Source organism: Pantherophis guttatus, chromosome 1, assembly GCF_059756535.1.
Source record: "Pantherophis guttatus breed Tessera chromosome 1, ASM5975653v1, whole genome shotgun sequence".
Lineage (NCBI taxonomy): Eukaryota > Metazoa > Chordata > Lepidosauria > Squamata > Colubridae > Pantherophis > Pantherophis guttatus.
This window is the reverse complement of record NC_142063.1, coordinates 68,213,472-68,224,878: the sequence shown is the minus strand read 5'-3', so window position 1 is coordinate 68,224,878 and position 11,407 is coordinate 68,213,472.

Here is an 11,407-nt window from a genome sequence, read left to right as displayed (position 1 = left end):
ACTAACGTTTGTTGCAGATGCCAAGAAAGTTAAACAGTTAGTGTGTTCTCCCATTTGCTCTCCTTTCCCGTTATCCAGGTCCTCCTCTGCCTGTACAGATATCTGTTTACTATACTTTTTTTTTCTTTTATTCACTCATGTCTGATTCTTAGAGACAGCCTGGACAAGTCCTTTCAATTTTCAAGGTTGTCAGAAGTGGTTTGCCATTGTCTCCTTCCTGGGACTGAGAGAAAGTGATTGACCCAAAGATCAACCAGCTTTGTGACTTAAGGCAAGACTAAAATTCTTGGTTCCCTGGCTTCTATTATATAGAATTATAATATCTGTCAGCCTTCCAGCACTGACATATGAAAGGAGAGGAGAAGCTTGAACTTTTGCCTACTTAATTCCTTTGAAGATTCTGTTTCCTCGGAGATGGGAGGAGGGGGGACATTCCTGTGATCTGACGGAGATGGGATGAGGAGAGTGGCTTGGAAGATAGCCAATGAGATGCAGAGAATTGGGGATCGGAAAGGGAGGGCTTGGGGGGCAAGGGTCAGTGCTGACCGCGAAAGAGCCAGGGACAGATCACTATGCTCAATAAAGAGAAAATTTCCTCAAAGATCGGCAGTTTGGAAATTCATTTATTTTGAGATAGCATCGAAACCTGGCAATATCATTTAAAAGATAACCTTATTCTCTTCCTCTTATGATTTATTCAACTTTTCATTATCCTGACAATGTGCACTCCTTGGCTTCTATTCCATATCATTAATCACTTCCGAAAAAAGCAAGGAGAGGCAAATTACAGTGATGTCAGGATTCAGGAAAATTGTACTAGGCATTACTGCAGGATTGGGGGGCTTTGGGCCTCTCTCCTTATAGAGAGAGACACTATACTATACTGTACTGGCTCTCATATAGGCATAGAAAGGACAAGCTGGTTATCTGTAGTCACCAACTCATAATTCCAAGTATCTTATTCTGTTGACTATTTTGGTTGGAGTTGCTAGAAGATGAGCTTACTCAAGTTCTTCTGCTTTTCTTACCCAGAGGGAAGGGAGGGTTCAAGGAAAGGTGCTTTAGCCTTGGATGCACTGTATTTATGCTCAGAAATTAATTCCTGAAGATTAAAAATTAGCTTAAGAGGACAAAGAGATGTTTAGTTTATTCTAATATGATTTAATGAAATATAGGCTGCAACTCTCAGCATACTTCCTGGAATGTAAACTTGATTTAATTAGGACACTGAATAGACATGCTTTAAGATTGCACTGTTACTTTTAGTGGCTTGGTAAAATCTCTTTAACCCCATACTGGTTCTGCCTGATGCTCACTTTAAAATACTGATGTTTAAAAGATCTGTTTCTCCCAACAGTACTGATATAATTCTATTGATAGGGCTCCAACCCATCCTCTGTAGCAACTGTCTTTATCAATAGCACTTGTAAAATCTGTTTATTGTTTATTTCCTTTGTTGTTTTGCAAGTATAACATTGATCAACAAATAGATGAATTCACTGTGTTCATGGAAAGCACTGAATCCCTTTAAACAAGAACAGATAGCTAAATCGAAGAAGAAGGGGAGAAATGCCTTGTTTTGGTGTCCCCAGGAGAGGGTGAAAGTCTCAGATGCTCAGTAAACATCTCCCCGTCACCGAGTTTGTCTGACCTTTTATTTTAGTTCTCCAAAGTTCAAGGTACTGGCAGTACAATTTAGGAACTGCAGAGCATAAACATACACCCCAGCCATTCAGCTGGCAGAATGGATGAGCAACTGGAGAGATGACAAGGGAGTGAAAGAAATTACCCCCTCCCAACCTCAATTCCAAATTTGGGGAACATTGTGTGTGTGTGTGTGTGTGTGTGTGTGTGTGTGTGTGTGTGTGTGCGCGCGCGCGCAGGAAAATGCTCCTGAAATCTTGATTTCTTATATGGCTTTTGCCATTGCCAAAAGCAGACCCAGCATTTCTTTTGCTGCAGCAAATGTAAATATTTGGCCACGCTTTCTCTTGCAACACAATGCAGTGATGCAGGCCTCCAGATCCTTTACTGTAAAAGAATTCATGGTAGCCATTGAAGGAAGATATCTATTCTAGGTTTAGAGGCATTTAATTCTTCTTTTGCTTTGATATTACATTCTTTTGTAGGGTATTATATGAAATATTGCCTACCCAAGCTAAATACAAAAAGAGATCATCTATTTTAGGCATTTGTCACTCATCTAAAACTGCATCTGCTCTTTCCTCAGACAGCGAGAGAGAGCTCTTCCTTAAGGCCAAGGATTTTTTTTTTTTTAATATAATTTAAGGGCTTGCTGTTTTACACAAACATTCATTTATTTTAATATGTGTCAACTGTTTTGAAGAAGAATGCTTAGCTGATGACACTTCCACACGAACTCTCTGCAATCTGACTGCTGGTTGTCAGGAAAATCAAGGTGACAGTGGAAGTGAGTCATATAGCACGAAAGTTTGGTTTTTCAGTGTCAGATCAGTTGCTGGTGAAAAACATCTGTTACATACAAAGTTTATTCCTGGATGAAAGTGCTGACTTGGTATGCATTACAGAGATCTTACTGAGAGGAGAGTACGTAGATGTGCTTTGTTCACAGCAAGCTAGGACTGGCAGGTGGAAAAATGGCATGCTGTAGTCTTTAGGGATAGCAATAGCACTTAGATTTATATACTGCTTTACAGTGCTTTACAGTCTTCTCTAAGCAGTTTACAGAGTCAGCATATTGCCTCCAACAATTTGGGTCCCCATTTTACCCACCTCGGAAGGATGGAAGGCTGAGTCAACCTTGAGCCAGCTGAGATTTGAACTCCCAAATTGCAGGCATCCGGCAGTCAGCAGAAATAGCCTGCAGTCCTGCACTCTAACCACTGTGCCACTGTCGCTCAATGTCATTTCACTAATCAAAAGTTTGAATTAATGATGTACCGATTTTAAATACTACTGTGGCTGGGACAATATAAAGATTCCCTTAGTGTACAATTCACTCATTACACAATTTTCTGTCTTCCTGAGCTAGTCAGAATGGTGATAGGTAGACTATCCAATCTTGTCCTTCTGGACTTAAAAGCCCATTCTGAACTTGGCCACATTTCTCATGAGAATCATGGACTTGCACTGACTGGTATTTTGTCCCACACACAGTAAGGTGCATACACTGAATTAGGTATTCTGTTTAGCTAAAGCTAGTGTTCTGAATGAGGGGGAGCTCTCTTTAACTCTGGTATCATAAACATTATTCTCCACTTAGTCTTGGACTGGCATCTGCTATTAACCTCTGTAGGGCTAATTAATGATCAAACCCATGTGCCTGATGGGTCTGAATTCTACAGCATTTCAAGAATTTCCTGGTTCATCGATTCATGATGCTATGGAAGCCCTTGCTTTAGAGAATGATCTAAAATTAACCCTGTTACTTCTTCTAAACCTCATGCTGGCTTTCAGTACTATCAACCATGGTGGCCTTTTATCAGCCATGGTATTCTTCTGGTTGTCTATCAGAGATGACCATAGGTGCACTGTTTTGCTGTGCGTCCACTTCTTTCAGTTGGGATGTATCCAGAAGGTGATGCTGAAGAACTACTGTTTAATATTTAGGTTGTTCATCTAGGGTGTCCCACAAGAATCTAATCCTCAATAGTGTTTAAGTCTACCTGAACCTGCTGGGGGAGGTCATTCAGAGATCTGAAATGGAATGCCATCAGTATGCTGATGTTCCATACCCTCTAACCGCAAGGAAGCAATTAGTACCTATAAACGTTGCTAAATAATGAGCTGGACGATGAAAAACAGGCTGAAATTAAACCTAAAACAAATAGGTTATATTGTTGTTGTTGTTCAGTCATTAACTTGCTTCCAAATCTTAATGATCCAGTGGGATATTATTTCATTAGAATTGTCTGTCATTACCACTTCTTTGAGTTATTAAAAGCTCATGCTTGTGCCATTTATCTAATACTTTAGGTATTTTCTCTGTTAATCTTTTTCAAAATTGCCCTTGTTTTTCCAGGGATCACAATCTTCCCCAATGACTCTGCATTATGTGTACAAAATATTTAAGCTTTAGCTTCTTTATTAGTGCTTCCAATGAGCACATTTTCAGTTTTATTTCATCTAATATTGAATTATTTGTTCTTCTTTTGATCTAAGTTATTGTCAGAAGTTTTCTTCAGCACCATAATTCAAAGATAGTATTTTTTCTTCATTCAATCTTTCTAGTGTTCCAGCTTTCAAAGCCATATGTTATAGTTGGCAAAACTATGTCATTGACAATTCATATATTTGTTGTTAGTGGGTTCTCTTCGTATTTTAATAGCTTGTATGCGTCTCTCATAAACTTTCTCCCAAATAGCAACAACTCTTTATTTGATATCTATATCACTGTGTAAATGTTGGAGCATAGAAAGACAAAATCTGTCTTTCAGCTTTCAACTATTTCAATTTCTTTAACTGTTTGCATTGGGTTGGCATTGCCTGTTGACATAATCTTACTTTTAGTCACAGACCATTTTTTTTTACACTGTCTCACCTTCTATAAGAGGTTCCTTAGACATAGTGAATTTCAAAACTTTTTATAAAGTACAAATTAAGAGAATTACAGATGAAAAGGGAGCATATCCAGACTATGTCCCTTCAATTTATGAGAAACGTCTTAAATGACACTCAAGGGGTCCTTTGGAATATCTGTGTAGCATTCCCTGGAGTGCTACCAAGGCTTAAAATATCTGGAATCTATACATGCTAATGAAGACATTGGCTTTAGTTCCGTTGTTGCACTAGGAAGTACCTGTGTATTGTTCTCATTTTAATTGTTAACAATTGTTACAATTGTTAATTGTGATAAAAGGCCTCCGGGAATGGGATGGGATGGGATGGGATAGGATAGAATAGTAATAGAATAGAATAGTAATAGCATAGAATAGTAATAGCTTAGAATAGGGATAGGGATAGGGATCGGGATCGGGATAGGGATAGGGATAGAATGGAACGGAACGGAACGGAACGGAACGGAACAGAACAGAACAGAACAGAACAGAACAGAACAGAACAGAACAGAACAGAACAGAACAGAACAGAACAGAACAGGAGTTGGAAGGGACCTTGGAGGTCTTTTAATCCAACCCCCTGCTCAGGCAGAAAATCCTATACCATTTCAGACAAATGGTTGTCCAATCTCTTCTTTAAAACTTCCAGTGTTGTAGCATTCCCAGCTTCTGGAGGCAAGTTGTTCCACTGATGAATTGTTCTAACTGTCAGGTAATTTCTCCTTAGTTCCAGGTTGCTTCTCTCCTTGATTAATTTCTGCACTGCGGACCCGTCAAACACTGATCAGCTAATAAACATTGCAGCAACAGACTCCACACCAGCTGCTAGCAGCCTTCACATCTTCAGTGTCCCTCCCCTTATTGCTTCGCTGGAGTGGACAACTCTCCCCCACAATTTTCAAAAGTATATGGAAAATGTGAACATATAATGACTAACTATTGCAATTTATCTGTAATGGAAAAGTAGTGTTTTCAAATAAGATTCTAAGTAAATTCTGGAGTTATTTATTTATTTTTCATAATTCTTAATCACTCCTTCGGGAGAGGGGCGGTATAGAAATAAAATTATCCTTATCCTTATCCATTTCCCTATTAATAATAGTGTTGAGAAATATTTAATAGGATTTAAACAGACTTGGAACCATTTGTCTTCATATCTGCATATTTCTTTTTCTAGTGCCAAGAACGTAAGAAAATTTAAATTTTGTAAAACTCTGGCCTGATATAGCTCAAGTTCTAGATTTAGAGCATTGCCAGGATCCTGGCTCCTTAGTTTCCCAGGCTATTTATTCTTTTAATCACTCAATCAGATTGTGGTTCTAGAGCATTTCCTGTTATCCCTGATATATCTCCTTCATTACATTCTCCTTGCTGCTTAGTTGGGGTGAATATATATTCCCATCTTTGTTTATGACATTCCTTCCTACACTGATGCTTGGAACAAATATTGGTGTTGTCATGATACACCAGCTCTTAGGATTAATCACTGATTTCTCCCTTTTTTTGGAATGTTATTTATATAGTTTGTGAGGGACACTGCAGGACTTTGAGTATTGAGTATATGGTCTTGGAGACATATGGACAATGACACCTCAGAAGGAATTGGGCCGTGACAGGTACAAGCCTTTTCTTGACAAACACTAGAATTAGAAAAATTAGAAAGGAGGAGGAGGAAGAGGAGAGGAGAAGAAGAAGAAGAAGAAGAAGAAGAGGAAGAGGAAGAGGAAGGAGGAGGAGGAGGAGGAGGAGGAGGAGGAGGAGGAGGAGGAGGAGGAGGAGGAGGAGAAGGGAAAACAATAATAAGATACTTGGTTGATACCGAGGATGCTGACAGCAACCTGTATCAACCATTAGCACAAATCAATGGTATTTGTGATGCATTCTTGAATGTTCAGTTGACTGAGTTTCATGTTTAATGAATAAAAGAGATAAATATATGACTATATCAAATACAAGCTCCATTCATAGCAAATTCAAATTTTAATTTCAGGCTGTTTGCTTCTGATTGTGTTAGAATTAATTCAGTAGTAATTGATTAATTCTATTATTTCATACTTTGTTTTATGTGTGATCTGGTATAACTCCTAGCTGTTTTGCAACAATACAGGGAGTCCTCAACTTACAATCATTTGTTTAGCCGTGTTTGAAGTTACAATGGAACTGAAAAAAATGACAACCAATCCTTGCACCTACAACTTTCATAGCATCCACACTGTCATGTGGTCGACATTTGGATGCTTGGCAACTGGAAATTCCCAATTGTGGTAGTAAGTCAAGGAATTATCTATACTAGAGATCAAACTGCCTTATTTTTATTTCTTGCAAAAATGATCATACTGCAAAACATGAAATACACACATCTGCAAATAAACTTATATTATTGGATTTAGAAAAGGATGGACAGATAAGAAAAAAAGTGTTTGCCCATTGTTCAGCAACCAGGCTGCCCAATCTTTGAGCTCAGAAATCATACAGATGAATTTAACACCATCCTTGTACTCAAGTCATCTGGGTATTAGAGATGCATGAGTGGATCTTCTGTTTTCCTTTTTTGTCCATCTTCAAAAGATGTAAATGGATTTATATTGTTTTAATTCATTTGGTTTAGAATGAAAGAATATAGTAGCTTCATTTTTCTAGCAATTTCTTTCAAAGAGAGGGTTTTGGAGCTTCTGTTTTAAGTTAAATCCACTCATAAATACAAGTCCTTTTTTATGTTTTGGAAATTAAGCTCTTCTTCATGTGCATATCACAAAAGAACAGGTGATACTACCTTCTAGTGTATCTCTTGTCAGCAATATTTTATAGATAGCTAAGGATGCAATACTAGTAATAGTTATTGAAAAACAATGTTCATACAAGAGTGGTAACAAAAGAACCCATAACATTCTGAGATAATATGAATGAATTGTTCTTGGAAAGCACTAAAACTAAATGTCCTCCAATGTTCCTGTTCCAAGACATAACACGTTTTTCTTGGAACTAGTTCTGGCATAAACAAAGAAGGGAAAGTGTCTGTTCAGCAGCAGCAGCTCTATTAGTTAAAAATAATAATTTTCAGATGAGAATTAGTTTTAAAACCTACTCCAACCTCTTATGCCAAAATATCTGCTATCCAAGGAACCCTTTTCCTTCTCTTCCCAAGTTTGTTACCGTAAATGGGTTGTCAAGAAAAGAGATTGCTTTTTGGCTTCTTGAAGAGCCCGAGTCTTTCCTTAACAAAAAGTGAATGGCCTTGAAAACTAGAGGCCATGGACCAGGGGTGGGGTTGGGGGTTGGGGGTTGGCACTTAGCTTCAAGTAACCAATAAGAGCAGGGTGAGTCTCCAGCTTGCTTACTTCACAACAATTCACTATAGACTGACTATTTGGGACAATTTGTGCTGGCAGAGGCTGAAAAACTTTGGAGCAAGAAAAGATGGACAGAAAGTGCCTTCACTGTGGACTGGGATTGGTTGAAGATGAGATTGTGCATATTCTCAATAAATAGATACTGGGGCATTTTTACACCAGAATAAGCAGGATATGTGGATGAGTTCTTGAATTAAAATAGCGCTATTACAGCCAAAGCCCAGCCTGATAAAGTCTTAATAATAATAATAATGAGCAATAATACAAAATAGTGAATCTCTTATTAAAGAATATACCAGCACAATCTATATATAACCAGACACAAACATATTTATAGGCTAAAAGCACTCTAAAACAGGATAAAAATTAGATTGTATTTGAACAGTCCACAGTCAAATGGCTGGTTCAAAAAAGTGGTTTATATATTCTTGATCTGGACTCTACATGCTATCACACAACATTTGTGATGTTACATGTAATGAAGTAATTAAATCAAATCCTATGACAGTAGTGAATGAATCAAAGGTGACTGTTAGAAGTAAAAAGAAGAAATATAAAGTTGGTTTATATGATCAAAAATTAAAACAAGATATGTTGTTTCCTCTGACAGCCCTATGCACTTTCAGCTCATACCAGGTCTGAGAAGATGATGTTGTATGAATTTGTTTACAAAAAGGAGATGGGATATGGGATGAGCAGACAAATGTTTGTAGCCTTAGAGGGGGTGAGGAGTCATTACATTTGTTTATAGTTGAGATAAGGGCGAAGTCACTTCTTTATATATTTCTCCTATTCTTACTTTTACTTCTTTCTCTTTTTTCCTGCACTTTTTACTCCTTTCTGTTCTCTTTTCTTTAAGTTTAGTTTGCATATTTTATAGTATATATACACACCCTTACATACACACATATACATATACTGTATATGCATATATATAAAAGCATAATTGTTGGGCAGAGTTTTGTAGTTGTGTATGCACCTCTTATTTGTACAAAACAGCTGAAGAAGAGAAAGAAGTTTGACTTCAACACATTTCTATTATCTGTGTGTGTGTGTGTGTGTGTGTGTGTGTGTGTGTGTGTGTTGTGTGTGTGTTATTCCATTTCCCAGTCTGGCAGCTTTTTTTCTGCTCCAGAATCTGTATGGTAAATATTCCTTAGTAGGCTGACTAGCTGTTCATATCAGTGCTGAAGCTTGTGAATTGTACGCTTTTAACTGTTTTGAAAACTTTTTAAAGGACTCATTTTCTGCTATAGACTACAAAATAAATACTGTAATGATTGTATAGGCAGTTTGTTCTACAGTGATTTCAGTTGCTCTTTGTAGGCCCACCATTTAGTTTGGGAAAACAGATGTATCACTTTTCACATAAGCAGGAAGATGCACAGCAAGGCACTTCCCTCCCCCCACCCTTGTTTCTTGGAAATTTCTCATCACCCTCCTGCAAACCTTCCTTGGCATCCTTGTCAGGATAAAAGTAAGTGATTGAACTTGACCTCTGTCCTCAAATGACTGACTCCTGAAGCACTTGTTGGAATCCTGCATCAGACAGTTGAGAATGCAACTATGAGGGAGATGGAAACATGATACATAAGTAAAAAAATAATAACCTATGGTTACATCTGAGATATTTTGTACGAAAAAGTAAACAAAATAATCAGGAAGTCACATAAGTTTCTTTGGGCAGAGGCTCAAAGAACACAACCTTGTGATCATTCCATTGAATTAAAATAGACACAAACATAATCTGGGAATAGTTTTTAAATATTTGAAGGGGGAAGTATGAAATTGCACACCAGTGACCTCCTTTAATATAAGCCAGTCTGTTTAGCAGGACTGCCATAGGGCACTTAGGGACCAAAATGAGCTAGTGAGGCAGACCTCATTATTGTGATATGGGCCTTAGAAGAGTGACTTCTCTAAGCTCTGAACTCTAAACCTGCAAAATGCTTAGAAAAAGAGCAGCTCCCGTTTTTGCCTCCATCATTCAAAATGCTAAAAACATTGCAAATAAACCAAACTCTTTATTAATGCTCTAAAACACGGATGTCAAACTCACAGTGTCATGTTGCCATCACGTGACGTTTCGTGATAATTTCCCCATTCACAAAGCTGCGGTGGGCATGGCTTGTGCATGACGCATCCAGCCCGTGCGCCGCCAGTTTGACACCCCTGCAAAGGAGGGGGCCTTTTTTAGAGAATTAAAAAGTTATTGATGGTTCTATTTTGTTTACAGGGCTCCGGGCCACTTTCTGCCAGTGTCAGCTCCTTTGGGTAAGATGTCCCTAGGTGACCCGTTTGCTCTTTTCTTCCGGAAGACCTCAGTTGAGATCGTGCAGTGTGCCTAACCTCAGTTCAGCCCCACTGTTCAACCCCAATTTCCATCATCCCCAGCCAGCATGGCCACCAGTTACCATTAAGAATGCCATAGTGATTGGAAGTCCAAATGGAACTTCAGCCACATGAAGGAGGCAGCTTTGTCTCTGCTGCTTGCACATGGGGAAAGGGCAGGTGGTCAATCGGCAGCAGCACAGCCAAGAGCCTGAGGATTAGCTACAGCTCCAAGTTTGAATGAGGCAGTAGGTGTTACGGCAGCAGCAATGTGGTTGCTTTATCCAAAGGCCATAGCGCACGTACAGGGAGTCACTAGTTCTACTCAGTCTTCTGGGTTTCAATTTAGAAAGTTCAGATGTAGTCTAAAACATCTGGAGAGCCCGAAGTCAGCATAAACAAGATGCATTTTTGCTACTCCAGCGCAGACTACTGCAACAAGAGCTACACGACTCTTGGGAAAAGATGCAGCTGCTTTACCAAGTTGCAAGAAGGTGCTACTTAAAGCTTGCACCCTTCAAATAATCCCCAGAGCATTGCACAGCCCTAACAGACACATTCGTGATGATGCAGCTAGGAGCAAGCTTGGCCATGCTGCTTTTCAAAACTAGAATCACTCAGTGTGATTCAGTGACGTCCTGTTCACAAAAACTATAGGAAATTGCAGAAGTTGCACCTAACGGATTGTAAAGCTATGGCTTGGGTACTGCAGATGCAAAGTTTGGAAACAGTTTCATAAACATTTGAGAGTTATTCACTATGAAGGTAATTGCAACAGCTGTAGTTAAACTACCGTATTTTTCAGAGTATAAGATGTATCTACCTTTTTTGGAAAAGAAGAAAAAGAGCGATTTTGCCTCATTTCAGCAAACAGCCTGCTTTACTTTCATTTTCGTTTTCAGTATAGCTTGATTAGCATAAGGAAAAAAATATATACTCCAGCAATTTACCTCTCTGCAGCAAGCAGCAGAGCTCTGTGGAAAACAGCTGAGAGCAAATCAGCTGAGAGTCGGGAGGCTGATCCAATCAACTTGTGCTAATTAGGCTGTGCTGAAGCTGAAAGGAGCTGTTTTTTCTTGCTGTTTGCTGCGAGGCAGAGGCCAAAGGGTGGGGGCCAGAGGGTGGGCGGGGTTACATTTGGTGTATAAGATACACCTAAATTTTCACCCCCTTTTATGGGGGAAAAAG